The sequence below is a fragment of the Myotis brandtii genome, unplaced genomic scaffold, assembly GCF_000412655.1.
Source record: "Myotis brandtii unplaced genomic scaffold, ASM41265v1 scaffold1076, whole genome shotgun sequence".
NCBI classification, from domain to species: Eukaryota; Metazoa; Chordata; class Mammalia; order Chiroptera; family Vespertilionidae; genus Myotis; species Myotis brandtii.
In genome coordinates, this window is record NW_005353663.1 from 640,564 (window position 1) to 649,801 (window position 9,238).

At 40.6% G+C, this 9,238-nt stretch overlaps 1 long non-coding RNA gene across 1 annotated transcript in view; it reads right to left on the bottom strand.

The window, feature by feature from the left end:
• Positions 1-9,196, bottom strand: part of LOC106726582 — a 14,297-nt gene extending 5,101 nt beyond the window's left edge. The window contains exons 1-2 of the long non-coding RNA XR_001362647.1: positions 9,108-9,196; positions 8,107-8,145 (exon numbers count right to left, since the gene is read on the bottom strand). This is a non-coding gene — a long non-coding RNA (uncharacterized LOC106726582). The remainder of the gene's footprint in view (positions 1-8,106; positions 8,146-9,107) is intronic.
• Positions 9,197-9,238: the final 42 nt, after the last annotated feature.

The following is a 9,238-nucleotide window of genomic DNA, read 5'->3' on the forward strand; positions in this document are numbered from 1 at the left end:
GGCCTGATCCTTGACAGTTCTGGACAGGGTTTGCCTCATCAGAAGCAATGACAACTTGGGTTTGGTTTTGTTTCTTCCTATTGGCTCCACTTTATCTCGCTAACAAAGATAAACTAATGTAACAGTTGAAATGAAAACTTTATTGAGATATATTGACTGATGGTGACAAATCACTTCTGATTCATTTTACATCTCTAACCAAAACATATTCATGATCTGGCAGTAGCTTATTCAGTGTGAAAGTTATTTCATTCTTAAGGTGAAAGATCCAAAGAAGAATCTCTTAAAAATCCCTCTGGTACCTGGGTAGGAGATGCCATTTCCTCGTGCCACAGGGGAAAGGTTACCGATTACATTTTAAGACACGTCCTATATATTGTGCCACTAAGGCTAGTGCATGCAAGCCTGTGCTAGGGGCTAGGGTTCTGCCCAAAGTCTCCCTCACTCGGTCAAATGCTGTCATGAAACTCGATTTGGACCTGAGATCCTGGCTTTCCTTCTCCAACAAACTTGATCTTGCTCTTCAGATGTGAGTTCTCATGCTCATTTTGCTAAGACCTGAGGTCTCTGTGGGTTAACGTTGTTGCTGGCTCAGCCTACCCCTGATGAAGCAGGTGTTTTATAGCCTCATTCCTATTCTCCCCAGTATGACCTCTGAATTTCCACTCTTACAATGATGCTGGCAGGTAGAAATTGGAATCAAAGGAAAATGCCCTTACAGCTATTCATATGGAAGTTAGGCTACTATGTTCCAATGTGCTTTGTTTGTAGGGGCCACTCCTGTGGTTGGGGGTGCGGTATCACCTGGTATTGATCAGGTTTTTTGCTTGCAGACAGGGGAATCCATGACAGCTAATTTAAGCAAGAGAGGAGTTTATTAAAAGGTAGTAGGTACTTTATAGAACTTCTGAAAAGGTTAGGACTGGTCTTGGTTGTTACTCAGCCAATTTCAAAGCAGCCAGGAGAAATGGCAACTACTCCATTGGACTGTTGCAGTGCAACGTCCCTGCCATCTGCCATCTGCCGCACCCTGGACGCCAGGGACAGACTCCAAAGTTCCCAGCTGAGCTGCAGCAGGAAATCCAGGTGCCTCACTCGTTGCACGCGGCAGGTCTGAGCTGTCTCTGCAGAGACACTGCTCACATTTGTCTTCTCTGCCCTCTGACCTCAAGCAGCATGTATTCTTGGTGAAAGCGAGGTCACATGTGGAGACTAGTACAAAAGAGTCTTGGGGAATGTAGTTCTAAAATACCAGTTTCTAGAACTACAAGAAAGAAAAGTCGAGGCGAGTTAGAAAGGATGTTCAGTGAGGCATTTGACAATATTTTCCATACCCGGAAGGGACTGGGAATTCCCCACATTACTCAGCTGGGGTGAAGAAGTTCCCACCGTTGGGCTTAGGCTCTAGGAGTCTAGACAGGAGGGTGTTTCTAGATGGTGGAGGGAAAACAGTGTCTGGCCAGAGAGGCAGGGTGGGAGTTAGATAAGGAGCTAATGCAGCAGGAAATCCACTGGAATGGGTTGCTACTGAGGGCTCCTAATAGCTACATCTAAGAGCCATCAGGCATGACTCTGAGGAGGGTACTTAGGAACAGTGCAGACTCTGGAGCCAATACGCTGGGCTTGAATCTTAGTTCCACCTTCTTAGCTGTGTGATTTTGAGTTTGGTCGATTTTGAGTTTGGGGTGTGTGTGTGTGTGTGTACGGTCTTTTGATCCATGACAGGGTGGTGATAGTGATGAAAGAGGGAGAAGCAGCCCTTCCTATCTGAGATGTTCTCTCTACTACCCACCCTGGGAGACTGGACTATTCTATCCTTAAGAAAGTGAACAGCTTTCATTACAGGGAGTCTCTCCCTGCACGAGGAACAATGGAACATTGCAGAGGAATTGCAAAGGATTCCCTTAAGGAAATAAGCTCCTATATCATTATTACAAACTAAAACATTGTGACAGGATGTATCAGGTATCTATTGCTGCATAACGGATCACCCCAAAAGCTTAGGCTCTTCAAACAGCAACTGCTGGCCTTGCCTTCACCCACTGACTGTGCTGTAAGAAGCTGGCTGGCTGGCTGGGCCGGAAGTCTAAGCTGTCCTCACTCACACGCAGGCTGCGGTGCCTGATTCTGGCCCACGTGGCCTCTCAGTCTCCTGTAGGCTAGACCCCTATGTGGCCTCTCTCTCTCTCGGAGCTCTGACAGATAAAGGCAGTGCTAGGAGCCAGTTGAGCCCGAGGTTTAGGAACTCAATCCACCTCAGTCCCACCACATTCTGTTGTCAAAGCAACCAAGGCCAGTCCAAATTCAAAAGGTGAAGAAATGAGCACCACCTCTGGATAAAATGAAGGGCAAAGTCACTTTACAAAAGAGAGTGCACACTGGGATGGAGGGAGGGGGTTGTGGTCATGAAACAATTTATCATACACGGGTAAAATCAGAACTGATAATTGCAAATTCATAATATGTCTTAAATTCAGAACTATATAATCTCTGAATGCTCTGATTAAGCATTCAGAGATTATATAGAAAATCCACACTCAATACCCATCTTCTTACCAAGGCAAACACAACCATCATAGTGACTAATGATTTCCCACTGTTGTTGTTGTTTTTTTAGTTCGGTAAAAGTATTTTTGCAATAACTACGGCTTAAGGCAGTCATTTTAGTAACCTCTTGATGGAATTAATAACCTCCTTGGTATTTTTTCAACGGTAGCTTAAAAGTTATCCACTTATAACAAAATATCACCTTTAGAAAGCCCCTTCAAACCACAAGAGTCTAGAATTCCAAGATTCACATCAAGCCTTGAAGGACTTTTATTGGGTCCTGTTATTGAAAACATAGTTTTCAGGTTTCTCTGGCATGCTCCTCATTGAGTGGAAACCTTAGGCTTAGAGGCTTTTCAGAATCATTCAAATCAGTGTATGATGTGTCCTCGGTAGAAAGAGAGGGGGAAAAATCCCCCTTCTCCCCTATTTAAAAACTTCCATCTGGGCTTATGCTTGAAAACAGGCCAAGTGTGGCCAGCACTGCTGGGCAGTCCTTTGCTGGCAGCCTGGGGCACGGACCAGCTGTGATGCTGGGGGAGGGATTGCTGCTGGTGACACAGCCAGCCCCCCACACCCCCCAGCAATCTGTGGAGTTATTTCACTTCTCTAGACCTCAGCATTCTTATCTGTTAGTGAGAGGCTGGATTAAAGCCCTTGCTATGCTGATATCAACAGATTCTAGAAGCAGGGGCGATGGGCCAGGCATTTCTGCCCAGCCCTCTGCCACATTCCTGGGGCCTGGCAGTAGCAGCACAGAGAAGGTGTGCCCAGGTGAGCAAGGAGCTGGTGTGGCCTGAAAACAGGCCAGGGACTCAGAGTGCAGCCTGAGACCCCAGTGAGTCTCCAGGCCCCTCCCCGCCTGGCTGGGATTCTTTTTCCTTCTCCTTGCTACCTTTGCAAATTCAATGTTTGGTTGTTACATTTGAAAACTATTGTTTGGGATTTACAAGTTTTGAAAATCTTTTCTTTTGAACAATGTTGTTGTTGCTACAGGAGAGACAGGTTTAATGCTTTTTCATTTCTATAACTCATCTTACATCTTCCAAAAATATGTCTTAAACTCGTAACTTATATATCATCATAAAAGACATCCTAGAGCATTATGTTAATTGAATTCAATGAAAAAAATAAAATACAAAGTTAGATGAGCAGAATAACCAAACGGCTGAAAGGAAAAACACCAAAATATTAGCGGCATTTACTGTGGGGAATGAGGACTTTGAAATTTTTCCCCTCTTATTTTCCTGAATTTTAACCTTTTTACTAAAATAAATACATACAGGAAAAAGTAATTTGCTAAAAACTATTTGTCATAATAGGCCCATACTTAGAACTACATGTTTAAGAAGCAATTAAGAATTTGGTTTTCCCTCCTAAAATAATGCAATAGCTTGTTTGTATAGGTTGACATGAAAGCAGTGGCTTGCAGTTTATCTTATATTTGACTTTAATTTTATAGGCCCATGACAGTGAATACAGGTTATATTTGTGATAGCAGTGCCTTTTCTCTCTATGTTAATCTGCCACTCTAGTGCCCCAACAATCTCAGCCTGAAAGCTCAGTGGCCTTTAGACTTAGCTTTAAAGAGGAAAAACAAGCAAGCAAGCAAACAAACAACCAAATACGAGCAAACAAACAAAAAAAAACACAAGAAAAGAAGGAATGTTTTCTGTAACAATTTCACATATGTGCTATCGGCTTTCTTTCCTAAGCAGTGCTGTGACCAGAATTCCTAGGAGCGACTGGCTTATCAGTTGATGGAGAAAAGATATTCAAGGAGAAATCCACACAGACACTGCTAGCCCGTGGCCAGCGCACCCAGCACAAAATGATAAGAATGCCAATGTTTAAAAGACCTGGAACTTTCTGAAACAGAGTCACACATGGACTTTGTCAAGCTGATGTTTTAATGAGGAGATAGATGCCACCAGTCGACTTGGCCAACTTTTTTTTTTTTTTTTTTTGTGGAGGGGGGGAATGTTTATTTGTGAGGATGCTAATTATATCTCAAGTTGCAGCCAAGAAAAAATTGCCCCCTAGACTACCAGCAACTGGACTCAGAATTGGATGTTTTTGTAAAAACAGTAATGCTGGAAGTCTTTTAATGTCACTTAAAAATACTAACAACTTGAAATTTCCCAAATTCCCAATTTTAAAAAAAAAATCTTTCAGGCAATTTCTGTAACCAAGAATGCAAATGTCAGAGAAGTATTTAAAGTGGAATGCTTCTCTTCTACAGGAGTAGGGCTTCCTTAAACACAATGAGAAGTCCTTACCAATAAGTGAGAATCAATTTGCATTTCACCTTTTAAATTAAGCATAATATATGGCATGATTCAGCCCCACAAAACATGATTTGAAGTAGTTAAACATGCTCCTAGTAACTTCACAAATGTTCGACTTTGGATTTATTATTTCAACTGTCTCTGGTGAGGGCATTTCATATGCTGATAAATCTCTTTAGTTTCGTTTTGTGTTTTAGTGCTGCATGTCGATGGAGTCCATAACTGTTAGCTAAAACACATCTATCAGCAAAGGCTTAGAAACAAACATTTACACCAAGACTGTTTAAAACTTGGCAGTGTTGGTGAATAGTAAATAACAGTGACAAGGAGAGAACATGAAAATACAGATCAATTTAATAACATATTGTCTCCAAAGAATTTTTTTTTAAAAAGTTGCCTGACCTGTTAAGATAGACACATCCACACTCGGATTGATGCAGTGTGAAGTAGGAAGCATCAGGGTTTTGTAGAGCTAGGCTTCATTGCATAAATAGATTTTCCCTAATTTTTGGAATATAATCAATGTTTAAGCAATCTCCTATTTCACTGTACAAGAATCATACACTTTCCTTGACCAGTTTGGCTCAGTGGCTAGAGCGTCGGCCTGTGGACTGAAGAGTCCCAGGTTCAATTCTGGTCAAGGGCATGTACCTTGGTTGTGGGCACATCCCCAGTAGGGGGTGTGCAGGAGGCAGCTGATCGATGTTTCTAACTCTCTATCCCTCTCCCTTCCTCTCTGTAAACAAAAAAAATCAATAAAATATAAAAAAGAAAAGAATCATACACTTACTTGCCATTTCTCATCACTTCCCAATTATCATACTCAAATCTACCTATGCTTCCACATCCCCTAAATTAACTATTTTGACCACTCATTTTGTTAACTGTTTGTAAAATTTCCATCGTACTTGAATTTTATAGAAGCATGTATGTTAAAATTTCAGATGAATTTTCACTCCTCAGTTTTATCTGTTTCTAACAATACCTACCTCACAGGTGTAAAGGGAATACTGTATGCAAGGTACTATGTCCCTTGTAGGAACTCAAGGTTAGATTTCCCTTCCGGAATCTTTCTCAGCGAGCTGAGTCTCCCATGCGATACTCTCAGGCCATTGATTTAGATGCAACAAATGTTATTGTATGTAGCTTAAACATTTTTCTTGTACGCTTCTTACCAATTAGGGCCACATTCACAGATCCTGAGGTTTAGGACTTCAATATATCTTTTGGGGGGACAAAATTTAATCCACAAAACAACTCCCACTATTGTCACTTCCTTTTGTACTAAAGGTCCTAACCAATGCAATAAGACAAGCAAAAGAAATAAAAGATATAAAGATTAGAAAGGAAGAAATAGAACTCGTTATTCATGGAAGATATAGTTGGCTATGCAGAACATCCTAAATAATGAACAGATAAATCCTTAGAATAAGATTTTAACAAAGTTTATCTGTTCAAGATTAAATATAAAATTAATTTTACTATAATAGCAACAGTCAGTAAAATAAATGTTTAAAAAAGGAATAATTTATAAAAGCATAAAAAACAAACACCTTGAAATCAATCTAATGAAATATGTGCAAGACCTCTAGGCAGACAACTATAAAATTTTTGAGAAATTAAAGAAGACCCAAGTAAATGGAGGAATATTTCATGTTCATAAATTGGAAGACTCAATCAATATCACAAATACGCTATCTTTCAAAAATAATCTATAGATATAATGCACTCAAAATCAAAATCTCAGTTTATGGAAAGTAACAAGCTGATTCTCAAGTTTGTACAGGAAGTCAAGAACAGCCAAGAACCTGTTGAACACAGTGAGAGGACCTGTACCATTAAATATAAAGAGTTAGTATATGCCCTAGCCGGTTTGGCTCAGTTAGAGCGTCAGCCTGCGGACTGAAAAGTCCTGGGTTAGTTTTGGTCAAGGGCAACTGCCAGGGTTGTGGGCTCAATCCCCAGTAGGGGGTGTTCAAGAGCAGCCGATCAGTGGTTCTCTCTCATCATTGATGTTTCTATCTCTCTCTCCCTCTCCCTTCCTCTCTGAAATAAATAAAAATATACTTAAATAAATAAATATAAAGAGTTATTATAAAGCTATTTCATTAAGACAATGTGGTATTGGCACAGATAGACAACTGAGTCAGTGATACAGACTAGAGGGCCCACAGACCCACACATGTATGGACACTCATTCCACAAAAGAAGTAGCATTACAGAGCAGTGAGGAAAGAAGCTTGTGCTGGGACAACTGGATACTCATATGGGGGAAAATTGATGCACCAAAAGAGTTATCCAAAAACAACAACAACAACACACACACACACACACACACACACACACACACACACAAACACACACCAAACTGAATTTCACAAACATAAATTTGAGCAAACGATTCCATTCATATAAAGTTAAAAATAAACCATAGTGTAGTAAGTCACGATTGTGGTTAATTTGGGGAGAAGAAAGTGTTAGTAACTGGGAGGGGGTACAAGAGAAGTTTCTAAAGAGCTGACAAATATTTCATTTCTTAAGCGGGGTTCTACTTTGTATTTGTGATAATTCACTGGTATGTACATTTACATTTTGTGCATTTTCATTTATTTTTTTTATTAATCTTCCCAATTAAAACACATTAAGTTAGTTAGACATTTACATTCACTCAACAAATACTTATCTAGAAATCACTATATATCAGGCATTTTACTAAATCTGGGCCATCAAGAGGAATAAATACAGGTGTGTTCCCTGCTCTTGGAGCTATTATTGAACTCTCATAGGAGACAGACAAAAACAATTACAATAATGAAAAAGGTAAATATATACAGTCACTCAGAGGGATAAGTGCTCGGACACCTTTGCTACAAAAGGGGGACCCTTCCTTTGTTGGGGTTTGAGGTGATGAAGATAGACCTTAATCAGGGGTGGGCAAACTTTTTGACTCGAGGGCTACAATGGGTTCTTAAACTGGACTGGAGGGCCGGAATAAAAGCATGGATGGAGTGTTTGTGTGAACTAATATAAATTCAAAGTAAACATCATTACATAAAAGGGTACGGTCTTTTTTTTTTTTAGTTTTATTCATTTCAAGCGGGCCGTAGTTTTCCCACGGCTGCCTTAGATCCTTCACTGGATTGAATTATCAAAATAATTCAGAAGTGTTCTATCTACCCCTCAAACGTTGAGGTTACTCCTTTTGTATAGAATAGTTCCAATGTAATTTTAGATCGACTCTTAGGTACACATAGGAATCCTATCTGCTTACCTTAGGAAAATCTTGGCTTGAGAGTCATGACACCAGCTCCTAAGAAAGCCAAGAGAATACTATTACTAATTTGTAGTTAATTTTGGAGCTATTATTCTAAAAAAATAAAAAATTATTTTGAAGTCCTAATTCAAAATGCATTGGGCTTTTTTAATCCTCACCCAAAGGATATATTTTCATTGATTTTTAGAGATATCGGAAGGGAGGGAGAGAGAAACATCCATTGGCTGTTGCCCCTAGGCAGCCGACAGGGAATTTAACCAGCAACCTTTTGGTATATGGGAGGGAGGATGTTCCAACCAACTGAGCCACCTGGCCAGGGCAAAAAAGCATTGTTTTAAAATAACGTTTTCTTGATTATAAAATACTTACTTGAGCCCTGGCTGGTTAGCTCAGTTGATTATAGCATTCTCCTCATACACCAAGGTATATATTCCACCCCTGGTCAGGGCACATACAAGAAGCAATCTATGAATGCATAAATAAGTGCAACAAATTGATCTCTCTCTCTCTCTCAAATCAATCAATCAATAAAATTTAAAAAATACTTACTTGATTATAAAATACTTAATCTGGGAAACCAGAAAATTACAAGGAAAACAAAAATCCATAACTCTATCACCATAGCTACTGTAAATGTTTTGGTGCATTTCTTTCCATTTAAAAAAATTCCTTTATTTTCAGAGTTGAGATCAGAATTTCTTTGCGACTTTTGCATTTCCCGTGTCATTACATAATCTTCCCAAACATTATTCTTAAATGTATAAAAGTTACACCCCCCAGTTGAATCATCTCCAGGAGAGGTCATTCAGCGTGTGTAATCGAGTTAACCACCTAGGGGTCCCCAAGTTCTGAGAGCGTCCCAAACTTGGCTAAAGACTCTGAGACCACATCGGAACCTGGCAGCGCGGCGGGGTCTACTCCCAGGGCAGCCGAGGTCACAGACCTGGACTCGTTTGCAGAGTCCCCCGACCCTGCGGCGCGCAAATTGCCACGCGGACCCGAGCCAGGAGCGTCCTCGCCTTTCCTTTGGGTTTAACGTGCGCCTACGCGGTAAGTTCCTGGAGATGCCGGAGCGTACCCCTCGGCTCTTGAACTCCAGCCGCGCCTGGCGCTCTCTCTCCGGGGCTCC